The sequence below is a fragment of the Excalfactoria chinensis genome, chromosome 1 (assembly GCF_039878825.1).
Source record: "Excalfactoria chinensis isolate bCotChi1 chromosome 1, bCotChi1.hap2, whole genome shotgun sequence".
NCBI lineage: Eukaryota > Metazoa > Chordata > Aves > Galliformes > Phasianidae > Excalfactoria > Excalfactoria chinensis.
This window is the reverse complement of record NC_092825.1, coordinates 47,943,803-47,952,500: the sequence shown is the minus strand read 5'-3', so window position 1 is coordinate 47,952,500 and position 8,698 is coordinate 47,943,803.

Below are 8,698 nucleotides of genomic sequence, written 5' to 3'. Positions count from 1 at the left end.
GTCCTTTCCAAACATAATCTGTGATTCTCTGACTTGCCATGGGACTTGCTGAAGATCCACAACCTTCTGGAGCAGCCAGCCAGGACGTACCACCTCATTTGAAGCCAAACTGAATGCTGGTATTTGAGCAACTACCTCAACTCACTGCTGAGCGAGATGTGAGTGCATCCCCCAACTTGAGCGAAACAACTCCAGGGTGAATAAAAATCTGAGCACTGAGCAAACTGTGGCACTGCTGAGCCTTGCAAGCACCCCGTCTTCTCTGCCAAACCCAACCCAATTCCTGCGCTAGCACTGAGCTGAGCTGCTTGTCAGTTCTGCGACAAAATAATTTCCTCCCCACTCGGGTTGGCCATCTGTTCACTCTTGGGATTCACACAGTTTCACTCCGTAGCTCTGTAACCCGATGATCAATAGCTTCTCCATTCCTGGCAGCTGGCACGCCGCATAAAATCATTCCCAAGCTCTCGTCTTACATGAGTGGAGTGGAAGGAGCCTTGCAATTTCATGATGGTGTTGACCAGCGGTTTCCTCCTGCTGCCACCAGCATGGAGGATGAGTTTCCAGTATCTCTGCCTGTCCCACAGGTGGCCACATGGACTGTTTAATTCCTTCTGCTTCCCCATTGCTGGCAGGACATCTGAACACCTCCACACCTCCTCCACCTGCAGCCAGCAGGCTCCGATGACTTTGGTCACTGCACTGCTGATAACAACCTTAGTTCTGGTTTCTTGGCCTCAATTACAGCTCCTGCTCAAGACTGTGGAGAGCTCTGTCACCATCACATGGCTGGGGACACTGTGTACCACCTGGGGGGACTGGAATGAGACCACGGCACCTCCAAAGACAAGCAGATGGCCTCCATTTCCTGGAAGGAGCCCCTAAAGTTGAGGAGGATGCTGGTGGGTGCTCAGGGAGGGCCGATATGCACACAACACCCATATGAAGGTACAATGGGAGATGACCAGAGAGCAGTGGGACCTGATCTCATTGCATCCACGCTGGGCTGGGGACAGGGGTGGAGAGGCTCCCTGGGGAACAAGGGAGCATTGAGCCCACCGTATCTCTCTGGGGCACGGGAAGCGGAAAGGCGATAAGAGCCCTCTCGAATGAGGAATTCCTTCTCACTTTCCCCTGTTTGCTTTTCACTGGAGATAACGCGAGGCTCAGGCAGCTTACCTGGAGGCCAGCGCAAGAAGGGGCAGCCCCAGCACCCCTGTCAGCACCTATACCTTCTGTGTGCTCTGTGAGGGGAGTAGCCCAGCCAAAACCCCACTCCTTACTTCCACAGCTGACCCATGTCCCCATGTCCCTATGTTCCCCCAGATTGGTCACTGCCAGGAACTGTAACCAAAGGAGCAGCTCGGAAAAGAGAAATGAGATTATAAACAGTACAGCCAAGACTGATAATGATGGCAGAATGTTTGGGCAGTGTTTCACTATGGGTCTGTCAGAGGGGGAGCTGTCTCCGGCCTGCGTTGGGCATGTAGTCAGGAAAATCGATCTCTGCTGACCCGCACAGTCCTCAAGCCACACAGCATGATGATGGTCTCTTCATAGAGTTGTGGAATCATAGAATCGTTTTGATTGGAAAAGGCCTCTAAAAGACCACCTGGTCCAACCAGCAGCCCACCACCACCATGCCCACTGACCACGTCCCTCAGTGCCACATCCACACAGCTCTGGGACAGTGACTGCACCACCTCCCTGGGCAGCCTGTGCCACTGCAGCACTGCTCTGTCTGAGAAGTTGTTTCTGATGTTCAACCCGAACCTCTCTTGACACAACTTGAGGCCATCTCACCTCATCCTATTGCTGTTATGTGTGAGAAGAGACCATGTCCCATCTTGCTCAGTAGAGCAGTTCTTCCAGACGTAGGTCCCTTCTATAACTACCCAAACCATCTTCAGAAGAGGCTGATCTCCAGACTGCCTTCCTAAATACAAAGACAACAACTGACTTCTTCCTTCTCTTTCTCCTGCCATGCAGAGCACAGTCTAAATATTCTGTCTTGCCAAGCCCTTCCCCATCCCGTACTAACGTGGTTGTAATGGCTCCAGGGCCAGCTCCTGTCAGTGTGGTACATCAAGGTACAGGCACCTTATGTGCACAGTAGCCAGCTCGGGTCACCTCTCTGGGACCTGGGAAGAAGACAGAGAATCCACAAGCAGGCAGACCCAGCAGGGCTCAGCCTATTGCCAGTTTTCTCAAGGCAAGCTCAGCTGCACAGCTCTTGGGAATCCCAGAGCATGACCAAACTTGCTGGTTGCCTCCTTGGCAGATGTGGCTGACGAGCATGGAGTATGAGTTTGGCTGGAGATGGGTTGTGGTGGTGCCCCAGCTCCACACCCTCCCGTTGCTGCCTGTGCCCACTTGCAGCAGGCAGATTGCCCTGTCAGTTTGAGAGGAAGGACACACAAGTTCCTCAAGGTGGGCTCGGATATGCAGGCTGGGGTCCACCCATTCACTGCTTGGCGTGAAGAAGCAAACAAGAGAAAATACAAGGAGAAAAGGTCAGGTTGGATGGGGCCCTGGGCAGCCTGAGTTGGTGGGAGGCAGCCCTGCCTGTGGTATGGGGTGGGACTGGGTGGGCTTTGAGGTCCCTTCCAACCCAACCATACTGTGATTCTATGATAAACACAGAGATGGTATTTTTTCCTTGGATGGAGCCAGGTCTGAGCACAAAACCCTGGAGTGGGATTTGGCTCTGTCTCTAAGAATGGCCCTTTTGAGCTGGGAAAGGCTGAATCTGACCAATTTAGGAAGGGACTTGTGATCACGGCTTCCAGTGGGATGACTCAGAGATTTCCTTGTCCCTTGGAGTCCCCAGCCCATTGTCACTCAGTGATGTGTGGTGCCCAGACCACGGTCCCCTGTCATGCCAGGACTGGGACACCGTGTACCAGGGCACCTGAATAGGGCTATCGGTGCCTTAGCCATCTCCTCCTCTTTATGATTCATTCCTGTTTTTTCTCTCCACTTCTTGCCAAAAGGAAGGCTGAGGGAAGATGGGATGACTCAGGCCTGAAGCCCAGGTGGCCGTCTTAGCCCAGGGACACCTGAGGGCTTCCGGTGTGGCAGGAAAAAGCTAGGAAAAGGAAACATTCCCAGAGGAGCCATGCGAAATAACCACCGAATAACAAGGGTTTCCCTGCCTCATTGTGCCTCTGCATCTGGGAATCTCATCAAGCCCACGCGGCAGAATGAGCTCATATCCAGGGTGGGAAGGCAAACCTGCAGGCTTTGTCTACCCCAAAACTGCCTCCAGACTCTGGCTCCTCGTGCTGACACTGACACTGGAAGGGAGCAGCGTTATGGCCACTGCATCACACTGATTTGCTCATGGGGGGACAGGGAGGTGGGATGGTCCTTGGCAACCATGCTGTGCCCGCCAAGGAGAGCGCAGATGGAAATGGAGGAGGCAGTGCTCCAGATACGGGAAGCTTGAGAAAGCTGGGGGAAGCCTTTTGGAGGTGTTCAAAGCCAGGTTGGACAGGGCCTTGGTCAACCTGGTCTGGTAGGTGGCAGCGCTGCCCACTGCAGGTGATTGGTGCTGGGTGGGGTTTAAAATCCCTTCCAACTTAAGCCATTCTACAGTTCTATGATTCTAAGCTGGGATTTGGAATGAGCTGGAGGTGGAACTGCTGTTAATGAATACTGTATACGACCTAACATTGAGCTAGATCGTACAGCGAGATTAGAGGTCACGAAAGTGTATTACGAGCCCTGCATTGCTTTTATTCACTGGAGACTGCTAGAAAAACAAGCAGGAAGGCAGCACAATAGGTCCCCCAGCTACGGACATCTCAGCACACATTGGAAAGACAATGGAGAAAACGATTAACTCCAAGAGTCCTCTATCCTGTCTCCAGTAAGATGCATGCCTTGTTTTGCCTGGCTAAGAACTAGAGATCCAATGGACAATGCCAATTCAAAGAATAAAAACATCTCTTAAAGATTTCTTCAGGGGAAAAAGGGGGTGGGGAGAAGGGAAGGATGACGCAGCTGCCTGTGCTAAGCTGGGTCTCCATCAGATTTCAACCCACAGAGCAAAGCGGGGCTGAGCATAGCCTGTCTGATTGCTCTGGGAACCCCTTGGTCCCCAACAAGGTGTGCTTTGTTCTGGGGACGTGATCTGAACATTGTGGTCCCCGTGGTCCTGCAGGAGGCAGCCCCCAGGTGCAGAAGCTGTGCATTTCTCCTCTTGGTGTGCAACATCCCCACTCACGACCTCACACACAAACACACATCCATTTTGGGTAACTGCCAGTAAGCAACCAATGAGGCTTTATTGAATACCTTTGTCAGCTGGGAGAGCCAAGGGATCCTGGAGAGTGACACCTGCACAAGGTGACCCATGTCCTTCAGCTTGGAGCAGCGATTGCAAGGCAGAGGATGGAGATGTGTGGGCATCTCCATACCGGCAGAGATTTGCCATGCCCACCTTGGGATGGCACCATGGCGGTTCACAATTGACTTGAATAATGCAGTGAATGGGCTAGTGCTCTTGTGGTCCTTGGTAGACAAGGGAGGGCAAAGGTGATGTTCACACTGGTGTCCTGCTCTTTCAACCCCCCAAAGCCACGCTCCCCATGGCCTCTCCTGGGTCAGCAGTTTCATGCCTCTGCCCTACTTTACTCCCCACGATCCATTTGCATCCTGTTTGTGTGCATTTGGAAGCTTTCCGTCGCTGGTTCTCCTTTCAGAATGAAGAGGGTGGGTAGGTGGAAACACACTGTATGGGTGGAGGAAGGCTAGGAGAAATGGATAAAGTGGGAAGAGGCGTGGGGCAACCCCTCCAGGGGGCACCTGCTGGAAGCCACCCCCCACCACTGCTCCTGAAAGAGCCCCAGAAATGTACCGTCACCGCTTGGCTCGGGAGGAGAGGGGATATCCTTAACATCACTTCTTAAGGTATTTTGGCTAAGCATCCGGTCCCCTCTTCCTCTCCCTGAGTTCCTGTCCTCTGGAATGAGTGGTGACCTCAGCTCGCTCACCGGTTTGTTGATTACAGGGATGTGAGACCTCCATAGTTCCCTTTGGGCCAGTGGGATGCTTGGTTCATTTCCTAAACCTGTAAATAACCTGTTATTTCAGAGGATCCTTTCCAGTTTTGAAATCATCCTCCTCAAGGCTGCTGTGTTTTGCTGCTTTGACTTATGTACCCCCTTCCTCCTCTGTCTCCAGCCCCAGATTTGACCAGGGATTGGTGAGGTGCTATGAGGCTGCAACTGTAGCAGTCCCTGGTTGAATAGGTTGTCCACAGTGGAAAGCATCCCCATGCACAAAGCGGGAGATGCTGATCAATGGGAACATTCAACTTGCAGAGCATTTATGTCATGCTGGGCTTCATCCCTCCGCATCCAATTCACATCCTCAGACCTTTTGTGTTCTGCATAAACATCTTTTCCCAGCTCTTCTGAAGGGCGTCAGAGGAAGCAATAGTCTACAAAGAGCATGGAGTCTTTGTGTCATGGTCTTGTCTGTTAGCCCTTTGTGGACACTGACAAATCCAGCTGCACGGCACTGTAGGAGGCAGGGAGCAAACTGAGATATAGAATCATAGAGTCATTAAAGTTGAAAAAGACCTCTAAGATCACAAAACCCAACCAGCAGCCCATCCCCACCATGCCCACTGACCACGTCCCTCAGTGCCACATCCACATGGTTCTGGAACGCCCCCAGGGACGGTGACTGCACCACCTCCATGGGCAGCCTGTGCCACTGCAGCAACTCTCCTTCTGAGAAGAAATCTTTCCTAATATCCAACCTGACCTGAATTTCCTAATATCCATCCTGGCTGAATATGGTGCTGAAGTCAGTGTGTATCAGTGACAGATGCAGAGCTGTGATTTCCCTCTTCCCAAGCCCCCAGTTTCTGATCTGCGTTTGTGTAAAGCACCACAACCACTCCACCTCACAGCATCTTCCCCAGAACTGGAAGCCCACATTGCATGGACCGCCACGCACCACAGCTTTGCCCTAGGTCATCAGATGCTCCTACAACCACATGCAGGGACTGAATGTGGTCCATGCAGGAGGAAGAGCAGGTGCAGATAAATCTGGAGCGCGAGGAGCCGGAAGAGGACGCGCAGCTTGGCGGAAAGCAGCTGTGGGTGTTGGGGCAGCTCAGAGAAGTGGCACAGAGCAAGGTGGTGGGAGCTGGGGGAGGCTCCAGCGGGGAGCAGGAGAAGGGTATCCGGAGTTGTAAGTGAGGTCAGGTACTGCCTCATATAGCAGTTCCTGCGGTGCTTTGGGAACAGGCAAACAAGGCCTTCCTTCCTCTCGACTTCCTCCTCCTCGCCAGCACTCCTTTTCAGGAGAGGCTTTCAGCTGGATCGCTCCTCCAGTGTCAGCATCCCGTGGTGGGGGACACCTGGCCCAGGCTGTGCGGGACCTGCGCATGGGACAATTGGTAGCGGTGTCTTGGTGTGTCCCAGAGCTCCCAGCACTGGTCTGGGAGGAGCGGGAAGGCACAGGGGAGCAGAGCTGCCATCCCCTTGCAGAACCATAATGACACTTGACCAGGTGTAAAGCCTGGTGCTGACCAGCCTGAATGGCAGTGCTATTTTAGGGATGTATTTTTTTCCTCTGCTGGGGCTATTTTTGGAGACTGTGTGGGTACCGAAAGGACCCAGATACATTGCAGATAAGGGGCCGATGACATTTTGGTGCTCATGCTGCAGCCACAAACACTGTACACAAAGGCTGAGCCTGGGAGTTGCTGCGCTCCTCATGGAAGCCCTCCAGCTGCTGGTCTGTGGGGTAGCAGTGCTGTGAGCTTCCCCCAAGCAGTGCCATCCCATGGGTACCTTCAGATCCCCATGATCCATGGTGCTCTCACAAGGGTGCAGCAGCAGTTTCCTGCACTGGTACCATGTGGACAGAAGTATGTGGTCTTAGTTCAGGGAACAAGGAGATATCCTTGTTCTTTAGGATGAGTAGCACCTAGAGGATAGGATGTGTGCAAGGGTGCTGGGACACGCTGGGGACAGGGCTGGGACAGCCTGTGACGCCACCAGGAATAGGTTCACACGTTCCCAGTGGCCTTTTGGCTCAACGTTTCCTTTTGTGCTTGCGGGACAGAGGGCCTGTTGTGTGCATAGAGGCACATTGAGGAGGAGAGGCAGAGCTCTGGGACAGCAGCGAGACCCGTGCCCACGCTGCCGTGGTGCTGCAAGGATCCCAGTGCAGAGCCGTGCAGAAATCCCAGTTTGTTTAACCACAGGGAAAGGGCACAACATGGCAGCGTATCCATGAGCTCATCCCAGGGGACTGGGGTGGAGGGAAGCCATGGGTTGGCAGTGGGGCTGGCAGTAACACAGCCCCTCTGAATCCCTCTCTTTGTTCCCTCAGCGGCTGTGAGGGCTGCTCCTTGCTCTCTCCAGGAGATGATTCTGCTTCCGTCGCGGCCATTTCCTGTGTTTCTCTCTCCTGTAGGGCCAGGCAGCATCAGCACAAAAACAGGATCCAAGCTGCTTGAGAACTGCCTCAATAACAATGGCCAAGGAGACAGCTCTGGATGGGGTGAACGCCAGCTCTCTGCTCCTGAACAGCTGTAGGCTATGGAATTCGGGTAGGGAATGGACAGCCAGAAAGGAGAGATCCAGGGTGACCCCCAAGCCTACTGGCAGCTCCATTCATCCCCACAGTGGCAAAGCAAACGCACTGTCCCACCATGGCTTCCAGCTCATATGCAGCCAGCAAGGACCAAGCCATGTCTTCCTATCCTACCCAGCCCCATTTCTCAGGGGAAGGAGCAGCCCAGACAGATGGCAATCCATAGAATCCTACAATATCCCAAGTTGGAAGGGACTCATAAGTGTCATAGAATCACAGAGTCATTAAGGTTGGAAAAGACCTCTAAGATCACCTGGTCCAACCGCCAGCCCGTCCCCACTGTGCCCACTAACCATGTCCCTCAGTGCCACATCCATGGCTCTGGCACACTCCACCACCTCCCTGGGCAGCCTTTCAGAGAATAAGTTATTCCTAATATCCAACCTGAACCTCCCCTGGTGCAACATGAAGCCATTCCCTCTTACCCTATCACTGTTAGCTGGGAGCAGAGGCCAACTTCATCACAACCTCCTTTCAGGTCATTGTAGAGAGCACTGAGGTCTTACCTGAGCTCCCCTTCTCCAGACTGAATAACCCCATTTCCCTCAGCTGCTCCCCATTCACCTTGTGCTCCATATCCTTCATTGTGTCCATCTCCTGGCTCTTCAGAAGCCCACCTAAGTTCCAGATTTACCCATCGGCAAATACCAGTTTGGGATGGAGGGATACCAGTGTCACTGGTGTTCTGCTGGTCCTGAATCTGCTGCTTTGTCCATCCACCCATGGCATTCCCATGAGAGCTGGAATTGCTTAGCATCCTCAAAATGTGGAGAACCTTTTCCCATGGCCCCAGATTCTCAACCAGATTTAGCTGTGGATCTGGAGCAGCTCCCATCCATCCCCAGGTGTTCTGCACCACTCCCCGGTGTCCTACAGCTTCTTTGCATGCAAACTGGCCAGCACACATCTGATACAAGGATAGAAGGGGCCCACACGAGCCTGGCTGCTGTTGCCTGCAGCAAGATGGGAAGCACATGCACGGACCAAACTACTGGCAGCTCTGGAGGTAGTGACAGGCTGAGGAGCGAGAGCACAGCTGGGTCCTGGAGAGGACGCGTGCATGGCCTCGCTCTGGCTT